Source organism: Felis catus, chromosome X (genome assembly GCF_018350175.1).
Source record: "Felis catus isolate Fca126 chromosome X, F.catus_Fca126_mat1.0, whole genome shotgun sequence".
In the NCBI taxonomy this organism is placed as follows: Eukaryota; Metazoa; Chordata; class Mammalia; order Carnivora; family Felidae; genus Felis; species Felis catus.
Genome location: NC_058386.1, coordinates 68,467,178 through 68,490,466, shown reverse-complemented (window position 1 = coordinate 68,490,466; position 23,289 = coordinate 68,467,178).

Genomic DNA, 23,289 nt, shown 5'->3' with positions numbered 1-23,289 from the left:
TCCCCTTCTCCGTCTTCATCTTCTGGGACTCTTATTCATGTTTAATAAGTCACTGAGTTCTTTAAGTGTTGTGTCATAATCTTTTGCCTTTGTTTCCCTACTTTTTATGCTTCATTATTTTCCATAATTTTATCTTCTATCACTGATTTGTTCCTCTGCTTTGTCCATCCCTGCTATCACAGCATCCATTGGCAACTGCATCTCGGCTATAGCATTTTTAATTTCTGCCTGACTAGCATTTAGATATTTTATCTCTGTAGAGAGGGATTATCTGGTGTCTTCTATGTTTATTTCTTTTTAACCCCAGCTAGTATTCTTATAATTGTGGTTTTAAATTCCAGTTCAGACATCTTAGCTGTATCTGTGTTGATTAAATCCCTGGATGTCATTTCTTCCTGTTCTTTCTTTTAGGATTAATTCCTCTGATTTGTCATTTCAGAGGAAGCCAAAATTAATAAAATAGAAAATATAAATTAAAAAAATTAAAAACAAAAGAAAACAAAAAAAAATAAAGTAAAGGAAAGTAGATCCCAGGGTTTTTAGACTGTTGTGTTTTGTTTACATTGTCTTCCATATAATGTTTTATTTCCTCTTTAATTTCTTTGTTTGTTTAGTTCTGCTTTTTGAGAGACCTTGACAGAAAAGAGAGAATATAGAAAGGGGAAAAAAAGTAAAAAAAATTGAAAATTAAAAAAATAAACAATAAATAGAATAAAAATAAAAATATAGTAAAAGCTGAATTGTAACTTGTTCTGCAAGTGTTCTGCAAGATGAGCAAACATTTCTAATGAATTTTAGCTTGATAAACAAGTCATGTCTTGCGATATGAGTATTACATGACACTGAATGTCACATGATCACAACTGAGCCAATGGTTCTTGAAATGCAGTTTGCTATACAAGTGCTTTGGATTACAAGCATGTTTCTGGAATGAATTATGCTTGCAAACCAAGGTTTTACTGTGAATAAAATAGAATAAAAATTTATAAAAATAAAAAAATTGCTCTTTATCAAAGAGACAGAAAAGAAAGCAAAAAGAAAACAAAATAAAAACAAATGCAAAGAAAATGAACCTTTGAACAAGCAAACAGAATGAAACCCAACTGAAGTTACATCCAGTTTCCCCTAGATCTGAAACTTTGCAGCACACTATAGTCCCTAGATTGAGCAGGTGGAAGGGATTTGTGTTGGTCTTCTGGGGGACACACCTGGAAGTCACAGGTGGGGGAGGCTTGGTATAATGTCTCCGTACTGCATTTGGTGTTGCTTCTTACCTCAGTGGGGTCAATGTGTGTGTGCTAGTATGCTAGAGGGGAAAATGGCTTCACCCTGCTCTCTAGTGTCTGGTGTGGGAATTTTATGCCCTCACAGACACATGCCTCCTTTGTGTCAGACTTCTGTCTTCTCTCTGCCCTTAGCCTCTCTGTGTCTAAGCAGTGTGCCTGCCTGGTGGACTCCCTCCAGAGTTTTATCTCAGATGGGGCTGTGTTTCAAAGCCACTCACTTTGGATACCCCTGTGGCTTTAACCTATGCTGATTATCTGGAAGAGGATCTTAGTGAGCAATGGCTGGGTGCCTGCATGTCCCAGAAAATGTTCGCTTGATCACGCATCCACACAGGTGCAGAATTTATGGTAAACCATAACACACAGCTGGTACCAGGTTTTTCTGTGCTCTGGTGTCTTTGTTCCAAAATCCAAAGAATGTGGCAGCTCTCTGGTGTCCACTGGGACTTTTGCCTGCGTGGAGGCCTTATCGTCTACAAATGCACTCCAAGCAGTGGAACCACTTCTCCACACTGTGTGGCCTACAGACGTCTCAGACCACGCTGCCTGCTGTTGGGGATTTTCCCTACTTCCTCACTGGATCACCACTAGGCACTGACCTCTAAAACTTCAGACTCTACACTCCAATGTTTATAGAACCCTGGTGGTATTGAAATCCTCTACTTTATCCCCTTCAATGGTTGTGGGGGGCAAATTTCTTGTCCAATCCCTGTGAGTGATTTCATTCTATCTCTCCAGTTTCTTTTGGGAGGGGTGCTTTTCTTGCATGGTCCCATGTGCTGCACTCTCCCCCTTTCTCTTTCTCTCTCTGTCCTCTCTCTGTGAAAATGGCTCCCTACCCAACATGGTTCAGTGGCTTTTCTATCCCCCAATTCACCTCTCCACACTGTGTATCTGCAAACTTCTCTGGCTCAAATTATGTAGATTGTTGCAATAATCCTCAGATTAATATTCTAGGTGTTCAAAATGGTTTGATCCTGATCTAGCTGTATTTCAGGGACAAGACAAGCTCAGGGCCCACACTCTGCCACATTTTCTCCTTTCTAGTTCAGATTATTCATTTTTTAGGTGCTGCATTTTATAAAACCTTTATATATTTTGGATGGTAACCCTTTGTCATATTTCTCATTTGCAAATATCTTCTCCCATTCTATAGGGTGCCTTTTAATTTTGCTGATTGTTTCTTTTGCTGTGCAAAAGATTTTTATTTTGAAGTCTCAATAGTCTATTTTTGTTTTTGTTTTTTATGCCTCATGAGACACATTTAGTAAGAAGTTGCTAAGGCTGATGTCAAAGAGATTACTGCCTGTTTTCTCTAGGATTTTTATGGTTTCAGGTCTCACATTTAGGTTTTGATCCATTTTGAATTAATCTTCGAGTATGGTGTAAGAAAGTGGTCCAGTTTCATTCTCTGCATGTTGCTGTCCAGTTTTCCCAACATATCTTGAGGTGACTATGTTTTACCATTGGATATTCTTTCTTGTTTTGTTGAAACTTAATTGACCATATCATTGTGGGTTCACTTCTGATTCATTCTGTGGTTTTCTATTCTGATCCATTGATCTATGTATCTAATTTTGTGCCAGTACTATACTCTTTTGAGTATTATGCTTTGTAATGTAACCTGAAGTCTGAAATTGTGATGCCTCTAGCTTTGCTTTTCTTTTTCAGTGTGGTTTTGACTATTTCAGGTCTTTTGTGATTTCATACAAATTTTAGAATTGTTTGTCCTAGTTCTGTGAAAGATGATGTTGGTATTCTGATAAGGATTTCAATGATAGTGTAGATTGCTTTGGGTAGTTTAGACATTCTAACAATAATTTTCTTCCAATCTTTGAGCATGGAATGTATTTCCATTTCTTTGGACCTGGGCATTCAGAGGCTCCTTACTCTTTCCCCCTGTCATTAGAGTATGGATTACACTTGCCTTTTGTGGTCTTAGAGGCTGTTCCAAGGACAGAGTTTTGAAATTATGCAGTGTTGAGAACAGTTACATGGTATATGTGACTAAACTTAATTAATTGAATGTGGGGATTCACTTGTGTTGCTGTCACATAAAACAAGCCTCATACATAAGTCCCTTTGTTTTTTAAAACTGGTAAGTACCAACCTGGAGTGGCTTGTCTCTTTATTTGGTGTCTCTCTGACCTACATACGTGGAAGTTGATTTCAGATCACATCTGAGAAGCCTCTGAGAGGGTTGTAAAAACAATTGGTGAGCTAGCCAAGAGAATGAAGAAATGGGCCTTGGGAATGAGGTATCTGTGTGGGAAATTCCACGTTAGCCATCAAACTCTATGTGGAGAGGGTTGGCCTGTATGTTAGATGCTTGGAAACCACCACATGAGTACAGGGAAACCCCAAAATGCCAGCTAGTATCATTGAAGAAACTGCATAGCATGTTGTTCCCAAAAAGGGAAACAAATGGCTGCTCCAGTAGGCTAGCCTCTACTGTGAGCAGTGTGGCTGGCCACTGATGCCCAACTAGAGGCTGAAGTTTAATTTAGAAAGTTGGAAAAAAAAAGCTGAGATTAGAGAAGGATATGGGAATGTCCCTTACTCTGCTAGCTTCAGGGTTGGCAGACAAGATGGGAGAGCAGGATATTAAGTCAGAGGCCTTAGTGTACTGTTCTGCAAAACTAGGAGGGCCCAAGATATCTCAAATTAAGATCTGGGCAATTGTGACAAAGCCTGATTAAGAAGCTAAAAATTGAAATTTATGAGAAAGTGGTGGGAATTAAGAGGAACATGTGGAAATTGATGGAAAAAAACAAATGAAATGCCCCATGCATTCTAAACCCTAATACAAAGGAAAATTTTAAATAATAATTATCCCAAACCTTTTAGGACAAAACTTGCATTCTTTCTCTGTCCCTTGAAATTGCAATTCTTATCATGTCTTTGAAATGTAAACACCCCAAGAGATAACCCAAACTTTTCCAGAGAGACTGAAGTAAACAGGGGGATGGGGGGCAGGTTTCTAAACTCCAGACTGCTGTATAAGTTCCTTTGTCAGTTGCATTACAATAGAGTCTCATCAGATATTTAAAAACAACCAGTTGCAATTGTGTCATTTGCAGATAGTTACTGTTTTACCTGATACTTTGGGGAAAAACGTTCCTGCAAAAGTCCTTCATCTTCAAGGAGATTCATGGAAAAATACTTTGACAAGTACAGGTTTCTGATAAGATCAATTTGCCTTCACGTGAGAGGGACAATGATAAACTTTTCAAATGTTCCCTCAAGGCTACCTGCATGACCCTACAATATGTCATGGGATGGAAGCTGGGGGTCTGTCCCTGTTCTCCTATCCCACATCAGTAAAACGGGCCCATCACATTGATGATATAATGTTTTGCTGGACAATTTGCATGCTTTGCTGAAGCATCCGTGAGGGAGAGGATGGGGAATGCACCACAAAATATTTCAGGCTCAAGCACTGCTGAAAAGTTTTGGGTGTCATCTGGTTGGGCAAGACTCATGTGTCCCAAAAGTTTGCATTAGTAAGGTGCAAGCTTTTGTAGGGATTTTGTGGTTTTGAGAACTTTTATTCCCTACTTGTCACAATGCCTCTGTCCCTCACACCACCTGGTAAAGGTAGACTATGTGTGGGACTGGGAATCAGAGCAGCAAGCTGCCTTTGAAAAAGTAAAAGTACTAGTAAAATAGATTAAAGCTCTAGGAATTTCCTAAGCAGGGCTACCACTTCAGATAGATGTGTCTGTAACTCTGAAAGATATGAATCAGATGCTGTAGCAAAGACAATAGTGTGCACAGCCCTGCACCAGGTAGAACCTCTCACACAGCAGCCTGTACAACAGCCTGTGGGCTGAGCTCAGATACAGGCTGGGTTTGTGATTATTCATGAACCTTGGCCATTAACCCTTTGCAATGACAGTGCGCTATTCTAAAGAGATTAACTTTATGACTTAGCCAAAAGGAAGCCAAAGGGTGGGTAATCAAAAATAAAACTTGTGGGGGGCAGAATATGTGAACAGATATTTGGGTCTGTCTACAAAATTCTGAGGCACTGTTTTTAATGTTCCAGCTCATAAGATACTGACACTCCCTGGCAGTCAAAAAGCTGATACCCTAGCTCTGGTACAAATTCTATCTACTCACCCTACAGCAGACTGGGCACATAGAAAGCTTGGCCACTGCAGTGCTCAAATAGAATGGTATATTGCCAAGGATGCCAGATTTCCTTTGAAGTACAGTGACTTGGTTAATGCAGTAACAGCATGTCCTTTGTATTCTAAACAACACTCAAGGCAACTTCCAAAAGAATCTAGGGCCATCCACTAGAGTTCCCATCTGGTGAGAGATTGGCAAATTGAATTTATTGGCCCCCTCCCTCTGTTTGAGCGTTATAAATATGCTTTGGTTTGTGTGGACACTGTGTCTGGCCTAACCCAAGCTTCCCCTGTCATCTTGCAAACCAGGCTTCCACCATTATGGGATTAGAGAAACTGAGTACCATGAATAGATACCCTTATTGATTAGACTGTGATTGAACGTCACATTTCGAAGGCCATGATGTGCAAGACTGGGAAAAATAGCACTGAATGGAGGTTCTATCTACCCTATAACCCACAAGCAGAGGGTTTGTTAGAAAGGAAAAATGAGATATTAAAGCAGCAAATTAAATTATAAACAAGGAAAACCACCTTGGCTGGATGGACTAAGGTATTCTTCCAGGATTTAATACATTTGAATGATCAACCAGTAGGGACTGTTTCCCCATGACAGACTAAAGACTGTTGTCAAAGTTCTCAATACCATAAATATATGAAATCATGGGAGACAGCCATTGTTCCAATTCTCACCATGGATCAACATGCTATGCTGCTTGAAACACCAAACCCCTTCACACCTGGGACAGGAATTAACTACTAATGCAATTTGCAACGGGACATTCCACCAGGATATGTTAATTACTTCATACGTCTGAGAGAGAATACTCAGTCTCCACTGGGATCCCATTATTCTGCTGAAAGCTAGACCTGTTGAAATGCACTACACCTGCATGACACATCAAAGGAGAGGAAAAAGTAGGAGTCCTGGTCTGGCATATTTTGCCCCTCCCTACCCAGTCCATTTCCTCATTCCTGACATTGCTGCCTCCCTGGCCAATATGTATAATATGTACAATGAGGTCAAGTTTCTAAAGCTGCCTAAAGCTCTCTTCAAGATCAGGTAGATCTGGTACGATCATTTGGCCACCATCTTTTTTCCCTCTGTTGGCCTGGAGGACATTATAGCACACATAAAAGCCCTTACAAATCTACCCAACAAGTCTTAAATGATAGTTAACAAAACCTGTCCTTACTGTACACTGAAATTGCTCTAAAGACAAAAGCTATATCCCAAAATAGGATGGCCTTTGACATTATTACTACCTCACAAGAAGGCACTGTAGTGCCATTATCCAAAAATAATGTTGCATGTTCATACCTGATGTTTCTGCTAATGTATCATCTTTATTAAACACACACACACACACACACACACACACACACATGAGAACACAAGTGAATGCCCTGATTCATCTGGCTCTCAGCTTAGGGGACTTGAAAAAGCAATGTCTCAGAACATGGGGGTATTAGTGATAAAACATCACAGTAATTTTGGGAAATATTGTCTTAATCTGTGCTTTCTCTTGCATGTGTCTGTATTGTTGCTGTGTCAGTTGCCCCAGTGCAGCCGGATAGCTGCCAAAGGTGCCACCTCCATACTACTGAAATCTTTTGTTGACTGTTCAGGGCTTGTTGTGGAAAAAAATGAGCATATGGAATTGTAAGAGCTGGTTAGGAGGCGTGGAGGGTTGGGCAAGGTTATCAAAAAGATGTGACTATTGGTTGAACCATGGCCTCTACCTGCGCACTTAGAGGATCCTCACCCTTACCCTGTCCTTGGAATATGGATTCCACTTGCCTTTCCCACTCCCAGAGGCTTCTCCAGGGACATAGTTTTGAGACAATTATGTTGTGTTGCATGATATATGTTACTGAACCTAGTCCAGGCTTCTATATAAACTGTTAAGATTTGGTGGGTGAATGTGGGTATCCACTTATCTTGCTGCCACTTAAGATAAACGTTGTGTATATGTTCCCTTTGCTTATTAAAACTGCCACCTACCAACCTGGAATGGCCTGCCTCTTTCTTTGGTCTCTCCCTGCCTTCTTCACAATGGGGGCTCTTTTAAGATCACACCTGGGAAGTTCCGGAGAGGGTTGTAAATCAACGGCTGATGATAATGTCCAGCACCTTTTCATATACCTATTGGACATTTGTTTGTCTTCTTTGAAAAAATGTTCAGGTCCTCTACCTGTTTATTAATTGCATTACTTTCTTGCTATTGAGTTGCATGAGACTTTAAAATATATTTTGGATTGTAATCCAGCATCAAATATATGGTTTGCAAATATTTTCTGCCATATTATATGTTGCCTTTTCAATTTATTGATTACATTGTTCTGCAGAAGCTCTTCAGTTTGATACAGTCACATTTGTTTAATTTAGTTTTATTGTACTTTTGGTGTCTTATGAAAAAATAAAGTACAACACATTGCTAAGACTGATACCAATGATTTTTCCCCTGTTTTCTTCTAGGAGTTTTAAAAATTCAGCACTTATATTTAAGTATTTGATCAATTTCATTTTTTTGTGAGGGGTGTATAGTAAGGGTTCATTTTACTCCTTTGCATGTGGATATCCAGTTTCCAAACACCATTTATTGAAGAGACTATCCTTTCCTCATTGTGTGTTTGTGGTGCTCTTGTCAAAAATTAGTTGACTGTATATGTGTGGGTTTATGTCTGGTCTCTATTCTGATCATGTGTTATGGAGATCTGTTTTTATACTGGTACTATACTGTTTTGATTACTATAGTTATGTGATATAACTTGAAAAAAGAAAGCATGATAATTCCAGCTTTGTTCTTTCTCAAGATTACTTTGACTATTTAGGGTCTTTTGTGGTTCCATACAATTTATTTTTTTTTCTATTTCTTAGAAAAATATCATCGTAATTTTGATTAAGATTGCATTAAATCTGTAGATAACTTGGGTAGTATAGACGTTTTCACAATATTAATTCTTCCAATCCAAGAACACAAAATACCTTTCAATTTATCTGTGTCATCTTCAATCTCCTTCACCACCATCTTATAATTTTCAATGTACAAGTAATTCACTTCCTTGGTTATATTTATTCCTAAGTATTTTATTGTTTTTGATGCTATTGTAAATAGGAATGATTTATTAACTTCTCTTGCAGATAATTTGTCATTGGTATATAGAAATGCAACAAATTTTGTATGCTTATTTTGTATCCTACAATTTTATTAAATTATTTTATTAGCTCTGTTAACTATTTGGTGGAGTCTTTAAATTATCCTATATGTAACATCAGGTCATCTACAAAAAGAGATAATCTTACATCGTTTTTCTGATTTGGTACATTTATTACTTTTTTTTTTTTTTTTTTTTTTTTTTTTTGCCTAACTGCTAAGGCCAAGACTTCCCATACATACTATGTTGAATAGAGATGACAGGTGTGGACATAATTTTCTTGTTCCTGATCTTTAGAGGAAAAGCTTTTACCTTTTTAGTGTTACATGTGATGTAAGCTATGGGCTTGTCCTATGTGGCCTTTATTGTGCTGGGGTATGTTTCTTTTATATCCACTCTGTTGAGAATTTATATCATGAAATGGTGTTACACTTTGTCAAATGCTTTTTCTGCATGTATTGAAATTATTATATATTTTTATCCTTCCTTCAGTTAATGCGATATATCACATATATGTGTATGATGAACAATCTTTGTATTTCAGGAATGAATGACACAATATCAAATCGTGCTCTTGAATTTGGTTTGTTATTTTTTTTTTGAGGACATTTGCATCTGTGTTCATTAGGGATATTAGTAATTTTCTATTCTTTTTAAAATTGAATTATAATTGACATATGATATTAGTTTCAGACATAAAACAGTGATTCAATATGTTTATACATTATGAAATGATCATGTCAGTTATCTGTGTCACTATACAAAATTATAATATTTTTGACTATATTCCCTATGCTAAACTTTATGTCCCTGTGACTTATTTTCTTTACAACTGGAAATTTGTACCTCTTAACTCTCTTCACCTCTTTCACCCACGCCCACCCTCCAGCAATCATGTTTGTTCTCTGAATTTGTGAGTCTTTCTGCTTTGTTTTGTTTGTTTTTTGCTCAGATTCCACATGCAGGATGAAATCACATGGTTATTTGTCTTTCTCTGCCTGACTTATTTCATTGAGCATAATACCCTCTAAGTCCATCCATTGTCATGAATGGCAAGACTTCATTCTTTTTATGGCTAAGTAATATTCCATTGTGTATATACCAAATTGTCTTTATTCATTAACCTGTCAATAAACTTAGGTTGCTTTTATATCTTGGGTATTGTCACTAATGCTACAATAAACGTAGGGATGCATATATATATATATATATATATATGTTAAAATTAGTGGATTTTTTTCAGATAAATATACAAAAGTGGAATTGTTGGATTATATAGTACTTCAGTTTTAATGGAATTTCCATACTATTTTTCATAGTGACAGCACCAGTTTACATTCCCACCAAGAGTGCACAAGGGTTCCTTCCCTTTTCTCAACATCCTTGCCAACACTTGATATTTCTTGTATTTTTGATAATATTCTGACAGGTGTGAGGTGGTATCTAATTGTGGTTTTGATTTGTACTTCCCTGGTGATTAGTGATATTGGGCATCATTCAAGCTTGAAGAATTACCTTTAGAATTAGTTGTAAGTCAGATCTAGTGGTGATAAATTCTCTCACATTTGTGGGATTTTTTTTAGGAAAGTGTTTCTCTTCATTATTTACTTATTTATTTATTTATTTGTTTGTTTATTTATTTAAGACAGAAAGCATGAGCTGGGGATAGGCAGAGAGAGAAGTAGAGAGAGAATCACAAGTAGGTTCTGCACTGTCAGGGCAGAGCCCGATGTGGGGCTCGAACTCATGAACCATAAGATCATGACAGGTGCCTAAACCAAGAGTCAGATGCTTAACCAACTCAGCCACCTGGCACCCCTCTGCATTATTTTTAATGTACAACTTTGATGCATAAATCATTCTTGGCTGGCAAGTTTTCTTTCCTTTGTGTAATTTGAATATATCATTCCAATGTCTTCTTCCATGCAAGGTTTCTTTTGAGAAATATGTGAATAGCCTTTTTAGAGATCCCTTCTATGTGAGCTCCTTTATTTCCTGCTGCTTTCAAAATTCTGAATTTGCCCTTGATTTTTGAGAGCTTGATTATAATGTGATTTGGTGGAAATGTCTTTGGGTTGAATCTGTGTGTAGGCCTTTTAGCTTTATATATATGTTTCCTCAGATTTTGGAAGTTTTCAATCATTATTTCTTGAAATAATTCTCTGTCCTATTCTCTCTCTCTTCTCCTTTGGTACTTCTTAATGTGAATATTATGTCACTTGATGTCCCATAATTCATTGTCACCATAATTCACCCTTTTTAGACCATTTATTTTTTCTCCTCTGCTTGGATAATATCAAGTCATCTTGTTTTAAGTTTGCTGATTCTATCTTATGTTTGTTTGAACTTTCTTTTGAATCTCTATATTGCATTTTTTAAGTTTTATTTACTGTATTTTTCTGTTCTAGAATTTGTTTTGTTCTTTCTGCATGATTTTTCTTTGTTGTGCTTCTAATTTTGTTCTTACATTATTTTCTTGAGATTATTTAGTTGTCTACATGTGTTCTCTTAAATCTTACCAAACTTACTTAAAACAATTCTTTTCAATACTTTTCCAGGATATCAATTTCTTGTGGACAGTTAGTGGAAAATTATTGAGTTATTGTGGGGTTTCATGTTTCCTTGTTTTTTTTTTTCTTCATTTTTCTAATGGCTTTGTCTTGATGTCTGTGCATTTAATGAAGTAGCTGGTTTTTTCAGCCTTTTGGACTGGCTTTGATGTAGAAAGACATCTGAAGGTGAATTGCTAGGGCATTGGCTTGGGTGGATGCAGTATCTTTGGTTCCTAGAAGTACACATTGGAATAGTCACTACACAGTTTGATCACCTGAGATCAATATTGATGAAAACATGATTGGGGTCTTCTGTGGCCAAGACTGCAGAGATCCAATGGGTAGCAGTTGTGGTTAGGGCTTTTGTGGTTCCCAAAGGTGATGACTGATAGGGTCATCCTGCTTTCCTTTTTTTTTTGTTCATGGGAGAACATTTTAGCCAAGAGGATCCCTTTTGGTGCCTGGTCTGGAACACTGGCCATCAGAGTGGCAGAGTTGCGGGGGTTCAAAGATAGGACACATGAAGAATTCCCACAGTGTCTGGGTTCTAGGGCACCAGTGCACTTTTTGTGTCACTGGAGCTGGTATGTGAGGTGAAAATTTGTTCCAGTCTGCTGTGTAACTTGGTCTAGGACTAACTTCAGTGACTCAAGATGGTTGGGGGTGGAGGTATGCAGCAGCGGCATGAGAACAGAGGTGACAGGGTGCAATGGTGGCTTAGGCCAGAGCGCAATAGCAGCATAACCTCAGAATGATTGGTCAAAGTCTCCATTATGATCTTAGGGAAAAGTTTCAGAAAGCAGCAGAACATTTCCAATGAGGCCCTAGTAACACTGCATGATAGGACCCAAGAGGTTAGGTGCAGAGCTTGTCCTTGGCAATGGCAGATCAAAGCCGTGACATGGGATCCAGTGATAGGGCTTAGATTAGCAACAACATGTGTTGGTAACATTGAATAAAATCATGATTTGGGACCTGGGATCAGGGCACAGAGCATAGAGCAGGGGCAGCACACATCAGTAATGCAAGGACAAAATGTAGCCTGGGGCCTGGAGGGTAGAGTACAGAACAGTAACATTATGGCCTGAGTAATGTTTAGTCAAACCAAGACCTGAGCCACAGAAAGTGCTTGCCTACTCTCTCTTCTTTTATTCAAAATAACATTGGAAAATCTCTCTGGAGCATTTAGGCAATAAAAAGAAATAAAAATAATAGATTTTGGAAAAAAAGAAGCAAAACTGTCACTATTTGTAGATGACATGCTACTATATATAAAAAAAAAAACTCTAAAGACTCCACCAAAAAATTACCAGAACTAATGAATGAAATCAGTGAAATCACAGGATACAAAATTAATATACATAAATCTGTTGCATATGTATACACTAATAATGAATTTGAAGAAAGAGAAATTAAGAAATCAATTCCATTGACAATTTTACCAAACAGAATAAGATACCTAGGAACAAACTTAACAAAGAAGGTGAAAGTCCATAGTCCTGGTATGAAAAGTATAAAACATTGATGAAAGAAATTTAAGATGATACAAATTAATGGAAAAATATTCCATGTTCATAGATGGGGAAAACAAATATTGTTAAAGTGTCTATGCTACCCAAAGCAATCTACACATCTAATGTAATCCCTATGAAAATCAAAATGTTGAAGCAGGAAGAGGAGGCATCTTGTCTTGTATCTGACTTTGTGGAAAATCTTTCAGTTTCACCACTGAGTATTATGTTGGCTGTGAGTTTTTTATATGTGATCTCTATTATGTTATGTTCCTACCATACACATTTGTTGAAAATTTTTATCATGAAAGTTGTTGTTTATAATCAAATTATTTTTTCTGCATCTATTGAGATAATTATTTTTACTTTTTATTCTATAATGTATTATATCACATTTACTTATTTACATATGTTGAACAATCTTTCCCTCACAGGGATTTATCCCACTTGATCATGGTGAAAAAATAATTGTAATAATCCTTTTAATTTGATATTCTAATGTTTTTGTGAGAATTTTCCCAATTATATTTATCAAGGATATTGGAATGTAATTTTCTTTTTTAGTATTCTTATCTGGCTTTGGCATCAGTGAAATTCTTGCCTTGTAAAATGAGTTTGGGAGTCTTCTATCTTCTCCAACTTTTTGGAAGAATTTGAGAAGAATTGGCATTAATTCGTCTTTTAGATAGATGGTAAAATTTACCAGTGATACCAGATGGTCCTGAGCTTTTCTTTGTTGGGAGGTTTTTCCAGTATCCTTTCAATATCCTTAATCATTATTATTCTGTTTTGATTTTCTGTTTTTTTTCATGATTCAGTTTTGGTAGATTTTATATTTCTGAAATATATCTCTTTTTTTTTTTCTCATGATTCCTTGTGCTTTTGTGGTGACAGCTGAAATGACTGCTTTTTATTTCTGATTTTATTGATTTGAGTCTAATTTATTTCTGAATCTTGCTAAAAGTTGGTCAATGTTCTTTATCTTTTCAAAAAAACATACTATTAGTTAAATTAATCTTTTCTATTGTTTTTCTGATCTCTATTTCCTTTATTTCTGCCCCAATATTTGTTATTTCCTTCATTATGCTAACTTTGAGCTGGGTTTTTTTCTTCTTTTTCTAGTTGCTTTTGGTGTAAATTTAGGTAGTTTATTTAAAATCTTTCTTTTTTCTTAATGTAGGCATTTATTGATAGAAACTTTTTCTTAAGCTTTTTTAGTAACATCTCATAGATACATTTTTAATTCTATCATGTTTTAAACATATATTAATTTAGGTGAACAAGTCAGTGATCTCATGTATTTTAATATTTTGCCTTTCCAATTTCATTTATTTCAATTTATTTTTTAATTTCCCTTTTGATTTCTTCTCTGACCCATTTGTTTTCTAGCAGTATGTTGTGAAATTTCTACATATTATGAATTTTCTTCTCTCCTTTGTTATTAATTTCTATTTTCATAACATTGTGGTCAGGAAAATTGCCTGATACGATTTAAACTTCTCTAATTTACTAAGACATGTTTTTTGAAACATTACATGATTTATCCTGGAGAATGTCCCATTTAAGCTGAGAAAAATTTGTATTTTGTTGCTATTGGATAAAATGTTCTGTAAATGTCTGCTAAGTCCATTTAGTTCAAAATATAATTTAAACTCATCATATATTTGTTGATTTATTTCTTAATGAAATGTTAAAGTGGGTATTGATGTCCCCTAATATTACTATATAGTTGCCTGTTTCTTTCTTCAAATCTGTTTGTATTATTCCACATATTTAAGTATTTCAATATTGTCTACATATATATTTACGATTGTTATATTTTCTTTTTGAATTTATCCATTTTTATTATTTAATAACCCTTTTCTCTTGTTACAGTTTTTGGCTTAAAATCTGTTTTGTCTGAAATAAATATAGCTACCTTGTTCCCTTTGGTTATCCATTTATATGAAATACCTTTTTTGCTAACTTTACTTTTTTATGTAAAGTTTTTTTTTAAATTCTAGTTAGTTAACATATATTGTAATCTTGGTTTTCAGGAAAATAATTTAGTGATTCATAACTTACATATGACAGCCAGTGCTCATTACAAAAAGTGCCGTCATTAATACCCATCATCCGTTTAGCCCTTCCCCAGCTCACTTCTCCTCCAGCAACACTCAGTTTGTACTTTATAGTTAAGACTCTCGTACGGCTTGTCTCCCTCTGTTTTTATTTTCCTCTTTCCCTACGTTCATCTGTTTTTATCTTAAATTCCATGAAAGAAATCATATGGTATTTGTCTTTCCCTGACTTATTTCATTCAGCATAATACACTGTAGCTCCATCCACATCACTGCAAATGGCAAGATTTCAATCTTTTTTGGTGGCTGAGTAATATTCCATTGAATGTACCACTTCTTCATGATCCTTTCATAAGTCAATGGACATTTGGGCTCTTTCCATAATTTTACTATTATTGATAATGCTTTTATAAACATTGCAGTGCAAGTTCCCTTTCAAATCAGTATTTTTGTATCCTTTGGGTAAATACCTAGTAGTGAAATTGCTGGGTCATAGGATATTTCTAACTTTTTGAGAAACTTCTATACAGTTTTCCAGAGTGCCAACAACAATTTAAATCACATCAACAATATAAAAGTGTTCCTCCTTATCCTCATACTTGCCAACATCTGTTGTTTCCTGTGTTGTTGTTAATGCTACCAATTTTGACAGGCGTGAGGTGGTTTCTCATTGTGGTTTTGATTTGTATGTTCATAATGATGAGTGATGTTGAGCATCGTTTCATAGTTCTGTTAGCCATCTGGATGTCTTCTTTGGAAAAATATCTATCCATGTCTTCTGCCCAGTTTTTAACTGAACTATTTGTTTTTTGGGTATGGAATTTGGTACCCTTTATCAGATATGTTAATTGCAAATATATTCTACTACAAAGATTGTATTTTAGTTTTGTCGAATGTTTACTTAGCTGTGCAGGAGGTTTTTATCTTGATGAGGTGCAAGTACTTTATTTTTGTTTTTATTTCCCTTCCTTCCAGCGACATGTCAAGGAAGAAGTCGCTATGACCAATGGAAAAGAGGTTGCTGTATGTGTTATCCTTTAGAATTATTATGGTTTCCTACCTCACATTTAGTTCTTTCAACCATTTTGAATTTATTTTTGTGTATGGAGTAAGAAAGTGGTCCAGTTTCATTCTTCTGCATGTTGCTGTCCAATTTTCCCAACACCGTTTGTGAAAGAGACTGTATCTTTCCATTGGATATTCTTTCCTGCTTTGTCTATGATTAGTTGACCATATAGGTTTGGGTCCTTTTCTGGGTTTTCTATTTTGTTCCATTGCTCTATGTGTCTGCATTTGTGTCAGTAGTATACTGTATTAATGACAACAGCTTTGTAATATAACTTTCAGTCTGGAACTGTGATGCCTCCAGCTTTGTTTTTCTTTTTCACGATTTCTTAGGCTACTTGGGGTCTTTCGTGGTTCCATACAAATTTTAGGATTGTTTTTTTCTAGCTCTGTGAAAAATGCTGTTGGTATTTTGATAAGGATTGTATTAAATGTGTAGATTCTTTGGGGTAACAAAACATTTTGACATTATTTGGGTAGAGATTTTCACAGTATTTTTTCTTCCAATCTATAAGCTTGGAAAATGTTCCATTTCTTTGTGTCATCTTCAATTTATTTCATTAGTGCTGTATAGTTTTCGGACTATAGACCTTTTACGTCTTTAGTTAGGCTTATTCCTAGGTATCTGATGTTTTTTGCTGCAACTGTAAATGGAATAAATTGATTGTTTTCCCTTTCTACTGCTTCATTATTGGTATAGAGAAAGGCAGCAGTACATTGATTTTATATCCTGCAACTTTGTTGAATTCATGTGCCAGTTCTAGCAATTTTTTGGTGGAGTGTTTTGAGTTCTCTACAAAGAACATCACGTATTTTGAATATACTGAAACTTTGACTTCTTCCTTGCCTATTTGGGTGCCTTTTATTTCTTTTGTTGTTTTATTGCTGAGGCTAGGACCTCCAGTACTATGTTAAATACTAATGGTGATAGTGGACATCCCTGTCATTTTTCTGACTATAGAGGAAAAGTGTCAGTTTTTCTCCATCGAAAATGATATTAGTTGTGGGTTTTTCATATATGGCCTTTAGGATATTGAGGTATGTTTCTTCTATCCCTACTTTGTTGAGGGTTTTTGTCAAGAATGGATGCTATATTTTGTCAAATGTTTTTCTGCATCTATTGAAAGAATCATATATTTATCATCACTTCATTCATTATTATGATATATAACATTGATTGATTTGTGAATATTGAACCATCTCTGGAGTCCAAAAATAAATCCCACTTGATCATAGTGGACAATTATTTTAATGTGCTGTTGGATTTGATTTGCTAATATCTTGTTGAAAATTTTTGTATGCTTATTCATTAGGTAGATTAGCCTGTAAGTCTTCCATTTAGTGGGGTCTTTGTCTAGTTTTGGAATCAAGATAATGCTGGCCTCATAGAATAAGTTTGGAAGTTTTCCTTCTGATTCCATTTTTTGGAACATTTTGAGAAAAACAATAGGTATTAACTCCTCTTTAAATGTCTGGTAGAATTTCCCTGGGAAGCCATCTGGCCCTGGACTTTTGTTTGTTGGTCTATTTTTGATTACTGATTCAATTACTTTGCTACTATGGGTCTTCTCAAGTTTTCTATTTATTTCTGTTTCAGTTTTGATAGTTTAAATGTTTCTAGAAATTTATCAATTTCTTCCAGATTTCCCAAATTGTTAAGTGTAATTATTCATAATATTTCATTATAATTTCTTGTATTCTTGTGGTGATGGTTGTGATCTCTCCTCTCTCATTCATGATTTTATTTCTGTTGATCCTTTCTCTTTTCTTTTTGATAAGTTTGGCTAGAGGTTTATCAATTTGATTAATTCCTTCAAAGAACCAGGTCTTAGTTTCAATGATCTGTTCTACTCTTTTCTTTGTTTCTATATAACATTTAATTCTACTCTAATATTTATTACTTTCCTTTTTCTGCTGTATTTATGCTTTATTTGCTGTTTCTTTTCTAGTGCCTTTAGGTGCAGGGTTAAATTATGTGTTTGAGACTTTTCTTACTTTTTGAGGTAGAGCTGTAGTACTATATACTTCTCTCTGATGACTGCCTTGGCTGCACCTCAGAGATTTTGGACTGTTGTGTTTTCATTTTCAGTTGCTTCCATGTTTTCTATCTTTCTTTAATTTCCTGGTTAATCCATTCATTCTGTAGTAGGAGGTTCTTTCAACTCCATGTTTATGGTCTTTCCAATTTTTTTCCTCTCATTTAAGTTTCACAGCACTGTGGTTGGAAACTATGCATGGTATAACCTTAATCTTTTTGTATTTGTTGATACATGATTTGTGATATAGTATGTGGTCTATCCTGGAGAATATCCATGTGCACTTTAAAAGAATGTGTATTCTGCTGCTTTTGGATGAAATAGTCTGAACATAACTGTTAAGTCCATCCAGTCCAATGTGTCCCTCAGTCCCATGATATCCTTGTTGATTTTCTGGTGTTAAAGTTAAAGTTAAAGTTAAAGGAATGTTAAAGTCAACTCCTATTATTGTATTATTATCAATGAGTTTCTTTATGTTATTAATTAATTTATATATTTGGGCGTTTCATGTTGGGGGCATAAATATTTACCATTGTTAGGTTTTCTTGTTGGATGGACCTCTTTATTATGATACCGTGTCCTTCTTCATCTTTTTTTATAACCTTAGCTTAAACTCTAGTTTGTCTGATCTAAGTATGGCTACTCCAGCTTTCTTTTGATATCTATTACCATCAAAAGATGGTAGTTTTCCATCCCCTCACTTTCAGTCTGTAGATGTCTTTATGTCTAAGGTGAGTCTCTTGTAAGCAGCATATAGATGGGTAGTTTTGTTGTTGTTGTTGTTGTTGTTGTTGTTGTTTTTCTTAGCCATTCTGATACCCTCTGACTTTTGACTGGAGCATTTAGTGCATTTTATTTTATTTTTTTTTTAAATTTTTTTTTTCAACGTTTATTTATTTTTGGGACAGAGAGAGACAGAGCATGAACGGGGGAGGGGCAGAGAGAGAGGGAGACACAGAATCGGAAACAGGCTCCAGGCTCTGAGCCATCATCAGCACAGAGCCCGACGCGGGGCTCGAACTCCCGGACCGCGAGATCGTGACCTGGCTGAAGTCGGACGCTTAACCGACTGCGCCACCCAGGCGCCCCTAGTGCATTTTAATTCAGAGTGATTATTGATAGATATGAATTTAGTACCATTTTATTACATGTGTGTTGTTTCTGCAGATTTTTTTCTGTTCCTTTCTACTGTTTGTTGTTTTTAGTGTTTCTTTCCCACTCAAAACATCCCCTTTAATATTTCTTGCAGGTATGGTTTAGTAGTTACACACTCCTTTAGTCTTTATTTGTATGGGGAATTCTTTATCTGTCCTTTTATTCTAAATGATAGCCTTGCTGGTAAAGTAGTCTTGGTTGCATTTTTTTTCTATTCAGCATGTTGAATATATCATGTCACTCCTTTCTGGCCTGCCATGTTTCTGTGAAGAGATCTGCTGGTAAGCTTATTTGTCTCCCTTTGTAGCTTGGTGATTTCTTTTCCATTGCTGCTTTCAGAATTTTCCCCTCATTTCTGTATTTTGCAAACTTACTACAATATATCTTGGTGTTGGCCTACTTTTGTTGATTTTGGTGGAGTTTTCTGTGTCTTCTGGATTTGAATGTCTGTTTCCTTCCCCAGAGTGGGTAAGTTTTCAGCTATAATTTTCTCAAATCTTCCCGTTTTTTCCTCTCTTCTTCTTGGACTCTTGTAACACAAATCTTATGCTTTATGGATATATGTGTTTTATAAGTCGACATTCATGATCCAATATTTTTATTTTCTCCATATCTTCAGCTTCATTATTTTCCATAATTTTATCTTCTATATTACTTATTAATTCCTCTGTTTCTTCCATCCTAGTGGTCAATACATCCAGTCAGTTCTGAATCTCATTTATAGCTTTTTTTACTTTGGCCTTTTTAGGTCTTTTGTCTCTGTGTTAAGGGACTCCATGGTGTCTTATATGCTTTTCTCAAGTCCAGCTAGTATCCTACAATTGTTGTTTTAAATTCTCATTCAGACATATAACTTCTATGTGTTTTGATAAGATTACCGGCCATGATTTTTTTTTTTTTCTTATTCTTTCTTTTGGGATGGATTGCTCTCTTCAGGCATGTTGTCTGGGTCTCTGTCTTCTGTGTGATAGGAAATCCTGTTATGTTTCCTGTTTCTGAGAGTAATGGCTATATTAAGAAAAGTTCATATACTGTCTAGGGTCTGGTGCTTCAGAAAGTTTCTGGTGTATGCTGTGTAAACTCTGCTGTTGTGTTTTGGCTGCTCTTTCTCTCAGTGTTTCTCCTTGCCTATAGTGGAGCATTTGGACATTGTCTAGTGTGTGGCTTATTTTAACTAGGTGTGTTTTGGTCTGCATGTTATGAGGCTCTGTCTAATTTCTACTAGAGTTGAAGCTTTGCACCACTCTATGGTCAGTAGACTTGGTGTGTGTGTGGGTTTTGTGCTGTTCCTCTTGAGGAGATGCCTGCTCTTTCTCTGTTTCTCTGGACACACTTTCCCTAGTAAAAAAGTACTAGTAGAGTGCAGGGGGGCATGGCATGGTGTAATCAGTTCAAGCCTCCACCGTGGGCACTGTGCTGCTCACTGATGTCTGTCCATGCTGATTGGTGCAGGGAAAATTACATCAGTCTGTTCTTTTGTCCCCAGAGTTGGGAGTTTGTGACCACTGCTGTTCAGAAAGCCCTTTAGAAGAGTGAAGAGTCTCCCCTCATGTGTCCCATGCATCCCTGATGCATGTGTGTCCCATGCCTTCACCCTGTCTGGGTCTGAGCCATCTACCCCCCTGGGTGTGCAGTGTTTCTGTGTTTTATCTCAGGAAACAGGGGCAGATGAGTTTGAAAACTCCAAATTGTAGGGACCTGGCATGGCAGGTATGCATACTAATCCTCTGGGAGAGTTTCTCACTGTGCCGTTGCTGGTGTTGGTTAGTCCCAGAAAGGCAGTGACAAGGAACACATAGGGGCTTGGAATTTATGGCAATGTGTAGCAATAGCTGACATCCAGTTTAGCTTCCGTTGGCAGGTGTCTGCTTCTATGCTAATGAACTTGGCAGCATAATAGTGCCTACCAACTCTTTTCTCCCCTGAGAGGCAGTGCCACCTCTTCCAAATGCATTCCAAGAAGGGGCATTGTCTCTCTTGGTGTGACCTAAGGAATCCTTACACCACACTCTGTTCCTGGGCTTCTCCCTCCTTATCCATAAGAGAGCTGCTTCACTTGTCAGGCTCTACCCTGGTGATGGTGTGGAGTTATAAAGCTTTAGGCTTTGAATTTTGCTATATGTAAAAACTTGTGATAATCAGACCCTCTCATTATTGCAGTAAATGATCTTGAAGTGTTTTTCTTGTGCAATCCACTGTGTGCTTCTCTCTTTTTTTTCTCTCTCTCTCCCTCTGTCCCTCCCTCCCTCCCCCTCCCTTCTCTCTGTGATCAGGGATCCTTCCTCTCTGCAACACCTGTGATTCTGTTCTTCTCCAATCATGTGTCCGCACTTCCTACCTTCCACAATGTGGCTTTTTTCTCCCTCTAGTTGTGCTGTTTGTTCTCTAACTCATGAGATTGATTTCTTGTGTTTTCAGAATTATTTGATAATTATCTAGCTGTGTTTGAGAAATGAGGCAAGCATCGGTTTCCCTACGACTCTGCCATCTTAACTCCTGATCACTTAACTTTAAATATATGTGTCCTTAAGGCTTAATTGATACACTTGTAGGCAGTATATAATTAAGTCCCTGTCTTTTGATTTGAGAATTCAAATAATTTATATCATTTTATCTTTTGTATCCATTAACAAATTATTGTAGCTCTATCTATTTTTAATATTTTTGTTTTCTAGTCTTTACACTAATACTTAGTGGTTAAAACCCACCGCATTACTGTATTAGAGTGTTCTGAACCAGAGTGTATGTTTACATTTATGCATTTATGGTATAATTTAATATATTTTAATGTTACTAAATAGCATCATTTTCAGCTTTAGAATCCATTTCAGCATTTCTTTTAAGGCAGGTCTATTCATAATAAACTGCCTCAGCTTTTGTTTGTTAGAGAACACTTATTTTGCTTTCATTGCTAAAGGACAACTTTGCTGGTAAAATATTCATGGATTGCAGTTTTTTTTTTCTTTCATCACTTTGAATATAACATTCATTGTCTCATGGCTTGCAGTTTCTGCTGATAAATCCACTGATGACTTTGTGTGGGTTCCCTCATGTAAAAGTATATATTTTTTCTTGCTGCTTTTAAAATATCATCAATATTTTTGCTTTTAGACTGTTTTAGAATAGTGTGTCTTAAAAAAGATCATTTTGCATTAAAATTTTTTCTGACCTATTAACTTCATGATCTTGGATGTCCAAATCTCTCCTTATGGCTGTGAATTTCTTACCCATTATTTCCTTAAATAAGCTTTCTATTGCTTTCTCCATCTCTTCTTCTTCTGGGACTTCAATAATATGTAGATTACTTCTCTTAATAGTGTTCCATGAATCTCATTGATTTTCTTCATTCCCTTAAATCTTTTTTTCTGTTCTATTTTATGTATGTATGTATGTATGTATGTATGTATTTGCTTGGATAATTTTGATTGATCTTACAGCACACTAATCTAATTGTTTTGCTTTGTCATTATGGTATTGAAACTCTCTCTTGAATTCTTTAGTTCAATCATTGTATGCCTGAGCTCCAAAATTTTTGATTGATTGATTCATATTTTATATTTCATTTATTTATTTTTTTACATTTATTTATTTTGAGAGAGTGTGTGCACACAAGTGTGCGTGTGGGGGGGCACAGAGAGAGTCAGAGAGAGAATCCCAAGCAGGCTCTGCACCAGCAGCATGTAGTCCAATGCAAGGCTCCAACTCACACACTGTGAGATAATGACTGTTTCTAAAACTAAATTGGATGCTTAATCAACAGCCACCAAGGTGCCCCTATTCATTTCTTAAATTGAGGTATAATTTACATAACATTATATTAATTTTGGATGTACGATGTAATGATTCAATACTTATATGTGTTGCAATGATCACCACAGTAAGACTAGTTAATATCTATCACTGTCACAGTTACAAGTTTTTCTTGTGATGATGGCTTTTACAATCCACTTTCCTAGCTATTTGTAGATATGTAATGCAGTATTATTAAGTATAATCACCATATTCTATATTACATTCTGTTGAATTATTTATTTGATGAGTGGAAATTTGTATCTTTTGACCCTCTTCACCTATTTCATCATCTCCTTCCCATGCCTTATGCAACCCCCAATTTGTTATTTATATCTATGAGCATGAGCATGATTTGTTTTGTTTTGTTGTTGTTGTTACTGTTACTGTTGAATTTAGATTTCACATAAATATGGTACTTTACTTTTTCTGTGTGAATTATTTCACTTAGCATAATGTCTTTAGATTGATACATGTCACATTATTATTCTTTTCTTAGGATTGAATATGTATATATACATCAAATGTCCTTTATTCTTCCAT